Source organism: Chanos chanos, chromosome 11 (genome assembly GCF_902362185.1).
Source record: "Chanos chanos chromosome 11, fChaCha1.1, whole genome shotgun sequence".
Taxonomy (NCBI): Eukaryota; Metazoa; Chordata; class Actinopteri; order Gonorynchiformes; family Chanidae; genus Chanos; species Chanos chanos.
The window spans coordinates 2,450,001-2,456,439 of record NC_044505.1 but is presented as its reverse complement, the minus strand read 5'-3'; positions in this window follow the sequence as shown (position 1 = coordinate 2,456,439).

Genomic DNA, 6,439 nt, shown 5'->3' with positions numbered 1-6,439 from the left:
AGCGTGTGACGCTGAGGAAACGCGTTCAGACCGATAGTGGGTGGAGCATGAAGGCACTTCACACACATACACACACACACATTTACACACACTCACTTATTCACAGACACACACACACACATACACACACATGCACACACACATATACACCACACGTACTCACTCACTCACACACACACACACATACACACACATGCACACACACATATACACCACACGTACTCACTCACACACAGACTTACACACACACACACGCACACACACAGAGCTGAAGGTGGATGGCCAATGCCCATAACATCTTGCATTGGTAGTATGGTGTCATTCTCTTTTTTTTTCAGCCCATGTTTTGCTTTGGTCTCTTTTGTTTTCATGAACAGAGCTGAATCTCCGTCACAGTTTGGCCACAACCTCGTAACAGCAGCCAGTTTAAAGAAAGGGACTGTGACAAATGACCTGTCTCCCAAAACAAACAAAGTCATCAGAGGAGAAAAAGGAGGGAAAAAAGAGAGAAAAGCAAAACAAAGCAGTTCTGGTGTGGAGTCATGTAAATGAATCAGTGCCGTCTGTGGAGTCATTTAAATGAATCAGTGCAGTCTGTGGAGTCATGTAAATGAATCAGTGCAGTCTGTGGAGTCATTTAAATGAATCAGTGCAGTCTGTGGAGTCATTTAAATGAATCAGTGAAGTCTGCTTCCGTAACACATTAGAGTCTAAGTCGACTGATTCACCTGCTTCCCCCCTCATTAAAGCGGGAGAGAGGAAGGTTCCGGAAGCAGCGAGGCCCTGGCAGGAAACGTCTGCGTCTGTTGATTATGCTTACAGATGGTGACAGTAATGATCCTGTTCATGAATGCAGCAGGCCAAACGAGACACACCTGCTCCCAGTTAAAACTCCAAAACGCCCGCACGCAATGCGCCGGACCCACAACGACTCCGAAAAAAACACCCTGCACGGGTCGCACCGGACCCACAACACCTCCAAAAAAACACCTGCATGGGTCACACTGGACCCACAACACCTCCAAAAAAAACACCCTGCACGGGTCACACTGGACCCACAACACCTCCAAAAAAAACACCTACACGGATCACACTGGACCCACAACACCTCCAAAAAAAACCCAACACGGGTCACACCGGACCCACAACACCTCCAAAAAAACACCTGCATGGGTCACACTGGACCCACAACACCTCCAAAAAAAACACCCTGCACGGGTCACACTGGACCCACAACACCTCCAAAAAAAACACCTACACGGATCACACTGGACCCACAACACCTCCAAAAAAAACCCAACACGGGTCACACCGGACCCACAACACCTCCAAAAAACACCTGCATGAGTCACACTGGACCCACAACACCTCCAAAAAACATCTGCATGGGTCACACCGGACTCCACAACACCTCTAAAAAAACCCACACGGGTCACACCAGACCCACAACACCTCCAAAAAAAACCCACACGGGTCACACTGGACCCACAACACCTCCAAAAAAACCCACACGGGTCACACCGGACCCACAACACCTCCAAAAAAACACCTGCATGGGTCACACTGGACCCACAACACCTCCAAAAAACACCTGCATGGGTCACACCGGACCCACAACACCTCCAAAAAAACCCACACGGGTCACACTGGACCCACAACACCTCCAAAAAAACCCACACGGGTCACACCGGACCCACAACACCTCCAAAAAAACACCTGCACGGATCACACTGGACCCACAACACCTCCAAAAAACACCTGCACGAGTCACACTGGACCCACAACACCTCCAAAAAACACCTGCACGGATCACACTGGACCCACAACACCTCCAAAAAAACCCAACACGGGTCACACCAGACCCACAACACCTCCAAAAAAAACCCACACGGGTCACACCAGACCCACAACACCTCCAAAAAAACCCACACGGGTCGCACCGGACCCACAACACCTCCAAAAAAACCCACACGGGTCACAGCGGACCCACAACACCTCCAAAAAACCCCACACGGGTCACAGCGGACCCACAACACCTCCAAAAAAAACACCCTGTACGGGTCACACCGGACCCACAACACCTCCAAAAAACCCCCGTACGCATCGCAGCGGACCCAGCGTGAGTGTGTGAGTGGGGTAGTGTTCGCTGCTTACTGGCCCACACAGGGTCAAACAGTCACCCACAGGGATATTAAGAAATGTTGAAGAATCATTCTCCCATGTGTGTGTGTGAGTGTGTGTGCGTGTGTTTGTGTGTGTTGAAAGCAATTGAAATAAAAATCCGAAAAGAAAGGCAAGTTATTATTATTATTATTATTATTTTAATCAAACCACAACAAACTTTTAAAGGTCCTTTGAACAGAGTCAAAAGACAGTCACGATTCAAGAGGTCAGATTCTGCAAGTGCCCTGCTTTCATCTGGACCAGAGTCTCTGTCTACGTCAACATATTATAAACAGTCATATCAGCTGTGGTCAGAGCCCTGGGCACAAACACACACACACACACACATACACACACACACACACACACACACACACACACACACACACACATCCCAGACTCCTTCTCTTTGCTGTTTAAAATGGCCAGTAGTCTGTTTCCCTCTTAAAGTGTCTGTTTAATATTTGGGAGTTTTTCAGGGTAATTTGTGCATTTTTTGTGAGTCTGTTACTGTGTGTGTGTGTGTGTGTGTGTGCGCCTGTTGAACTTTCCAGAGCAACTCATAGTCCCTGAAGGGCCCCAGTGTCACGTAGCCCAGTGAAACAGAGAGAGAGAGAGAGAGAGAGAGAGAGAGAGAGAGAGAGAGAAAAGAGAGAGATCCTAAGACAGAGAGACCACCACAGACGCCAGTCGTGTAAAATTGCCGTTCTCTCCCTCAATTTTTGCCCCCCCCCCCCTCCCTATCTCTCTCTATCTCTCTCTCTCTCTCCCCCACCCCCCTCTCTCTCTCTCTCCGTACCTCCGTAATGATGTGGGGTAATATTTACGCAGTACACCTCAGAGTGCAGCAAACAGTTTATATAGCTCATGTGAGCGTCATTCATCATGGCCTGGAGAGATCCTAGGACAATCCTCCGCTACAGTAAACAACCACAGGAAATGATGCTTCAAACACACAACACGGGCGTTTCCACTCAAAGCCTGTTCCTGGGCTCCGTCTGTACAAATATGCGTGTGTCACGGAAAACACGTTGAAACACTTGGTATTTGGGACACATCTGGTTGACTTAGGCCCTGTGACCCCCTTAGTCCCCCCTCCTCACCCCCCCCCTCCTCACCCCCCCCCCCTTTTGTATGATTTAAACATTATGGTACCAACGCAAAGATGAAAAGGCGCACTTGGTTTAATGCGGTAAACTTTTCTGAAATCCTCTCACCAGTAGGAACACATATGCCTCTTTTTCTTCATTTTTTTTTCTTTCTTTCTCTGTCTTTCTGGATTCCGTCGGGGGGGCCGGGGGGGGGGGGGGGCAGGCTCTTTGAAATTCAGACAGTGAAGCTGCTCTGAGGCCTTCTCCGACTGTGGAGGATGTTTTTCCTTTTTTTTTTCTGTTCTCTGTTTTTTCTGATTGTCCCAGTGCGTAGCTCTGACTCTCTGACCACTTTCTCTCGAACACACGAGTTCAATTAAAACAAAACCGTTCACTCAGAATGAGCTGCAGCTGTCAGGCTGTCCACAGAAGCTTCACGATGCCTGTTTAACTCCTACGTGAGCTTTAGACACACAGTGCACATGAAGAACAGAGCAGGAAAAAGGCTGACACATGTTGACAGACAAGCCTTTCCTGACGGCACAGCAGTGGTAGTCTAATAGACCGCTGGTCCCATGCTGGACTTCCACCACAGGGCCTCAGGGCGGACGCTCAAGAAAACCAGTTTAAATCTCAAACAAGTCTTTCTCTCTTTTTCTCTGGAGCTCCTCACCCCTGCTACTCCAGCGTTAGCAAGAATATCCACAGTAGGACGACTGGCCGTAGTAACAATGTCAGTTGTCATGGCAGCGAAAGTTGCAGTAGTACTAATAGCAGTAGTAATTATAATAGCAGTGTTTTTTGTTGTTTGTTGTTCATTTTGATTGATCAGCTCCTACAAAACAACAACTCCAAAACACTTATAATGTCAACTCAGATTCAGGAAACATGCTGTTTCCACAACAACAGGCTTTCTGGCGAGAGAGAGAGAGAGAGAGAGAGAGAGAGAGAATGATCAACAGAACCTGTCCCTCTGTCTCTGATAGTGGTCATCTCTAGGATCCCTGCAGAGGGTTCTGACACGACCAGCTGTTCTCAGAACAGTTCCCGCGCCAAGCTTTTGATCTGCACACACAGGAAAGACCGGCCGATGCGGCGGCTTTCTGTTTGGAGCGTTCCAGAGATGGAGTGGTTTGATAAGACTGGCACAGAACACCGTCATTATGAGGAAAAACAAACAAACATACAGTGTCGTTTACTGTAGGGGGTCCCTGTGCAAACGCTGTAAAACCACACTGGAAAAGTCAGATCCAATCTTTCAACATTTCTGTCCTCTGTCCGTTATCACTGTTCAAATGCTTGCCTAATATTCATAATAATATTTAAAAAAAAAATGACAGAGATGGCTGATCCCAGATCAGGTTTCATTTTTGTCTTTCAACTTTAATCTTAATCATTTGAAACCAAACGCCTGATCTCAGGTTTAAGAGACAGAAGCCAGTCGCTGAATCCTTGGTTAAGTCACATCAGTAAAAACGGTGTTTATGTGTTACGCTGTGGTCTCGGTTATGCTTTTAAACATGAACACAGGAGGAGGTTGTGTACAGAGAGAGAAATTGACCAGAACCCTCTGAGGCAGGCATTTCTCCAGTAGCTGCAGACCCTCCAGCGGGGAAACATCTCCACAAGCAGAACTTTAGTGAAGCTCCTCTCAGACGCCGTCCGTCCTGTGACCACACTGACAATAACGAGGAGAAGATGCTCTCGGCCTGTGTACAGAGATGGTATCACATTTACATTTAATTCATTTAGAGGATGCTTTTATCCAAAGTGACTCCCAAGGCAGGCAGAGTAGAAACCAGGTTTGTGAGGTTTCTTTCTAATCTATTCATTTTCTAATCACATTCAGGTAGTCATATGGGATCTCAGGCAATAATGATGTGTAATATTTGCCTTTTGCTTTTTATTTTTTAATTAATCAATTTAATTTTTCCTTTTCATCCCTCCTGTTTTGTATTTTCGGGGGCAAAGGGTCACACTCCAGATTGCCCCCCCCCTCGTCAGACCGCCGTTACGGACCTGCTGCCTGGGAGGTAAACGTGCCTCGAGAGTTTTGGGGTTCGTGACCTCCCAGGTTAGGTGTCAAAGGTCACGCTTTTCCTGCAGGCTAATCCCACTGATAGCTGATTAAATTTGCATATCCTATTAGGATAAGACATGAGGACCTTCCTGTGGCGTTTGCTGATTGTGTTGTGACCTCGTCAGGGGTCAGACTCTATTAACAGGTGATGTTGAGTTGGTCTGACTGGTGCAACACTGAGGCTACGAGAGTTTGCTAAAGAAATGCTTTTAAAGACAGCTTTCAGTGTACTTACACACACACACACACACACACAGGCACGCACACACACACAGACTCAAACACACACACACACACACACGTGAGCCTCTAATCAGCTACAAAAATCATTTCCAGACGGCGTCCTGTCCTCTGTTTATTGATGACCTCTCTCTCTCTCACTCTCTCTCTCTTTCTGTCTCTCTCTCTGCCTCTCTATCTGTCTCTCTCTCTGTCTCTCACTCTCTCTCTCTCTCTCTCTCTCTCTCCTTCCCAGACCAGCTCTTCTCAAATACAACTTTTTGCCCTGAGTTGCTCATTGATTTTAATTCACCCGTAATTCACAGTCAGATGTGTCTGTTGGACACATTGAAGTGAAAATCTAACTGGTTCCCTCCTTCTTCATACTGTCTCCAGACTAATTTTGCTGCCTAGAGAAAGATAACAGCCTGTGCCTTGGGTTTGAAGGTAAGAGCTCAACGGTGAAAAGATGAAAAGTTGATGAAAGATGAAAAAGTGGCTCTTCTGTTTTTCATGTTTTCATTTCCGTCCATCTGACGGATTTGGAAACAATCCATTCACATCAGCTGTACAGACTTAATAACAACATTTTCTCTAAGCCAATATTTATTTTCATCTTTCTGCGGTGGTAGTGGTGGCTGTGTGTGTGTGTGTGTGTGTGTGTGTAGCAAGTGCCCCAGCTGTCAGAGAGTCCATATATCTCAGTTGAGCTCAGAAACCTGATCCATAACTGTGTTTTTCTTAGCGCACCAAGAATTTCCTTAAAACAATACAACGCCCGTATCTGTAGCCCTCAGAAAAGAGCAACAACAGCTAAAACAGCAGGAACCAGAACCAGAAAAGCAACAACAACAATAACAACAACAGCAACATATCTGTTCAAATA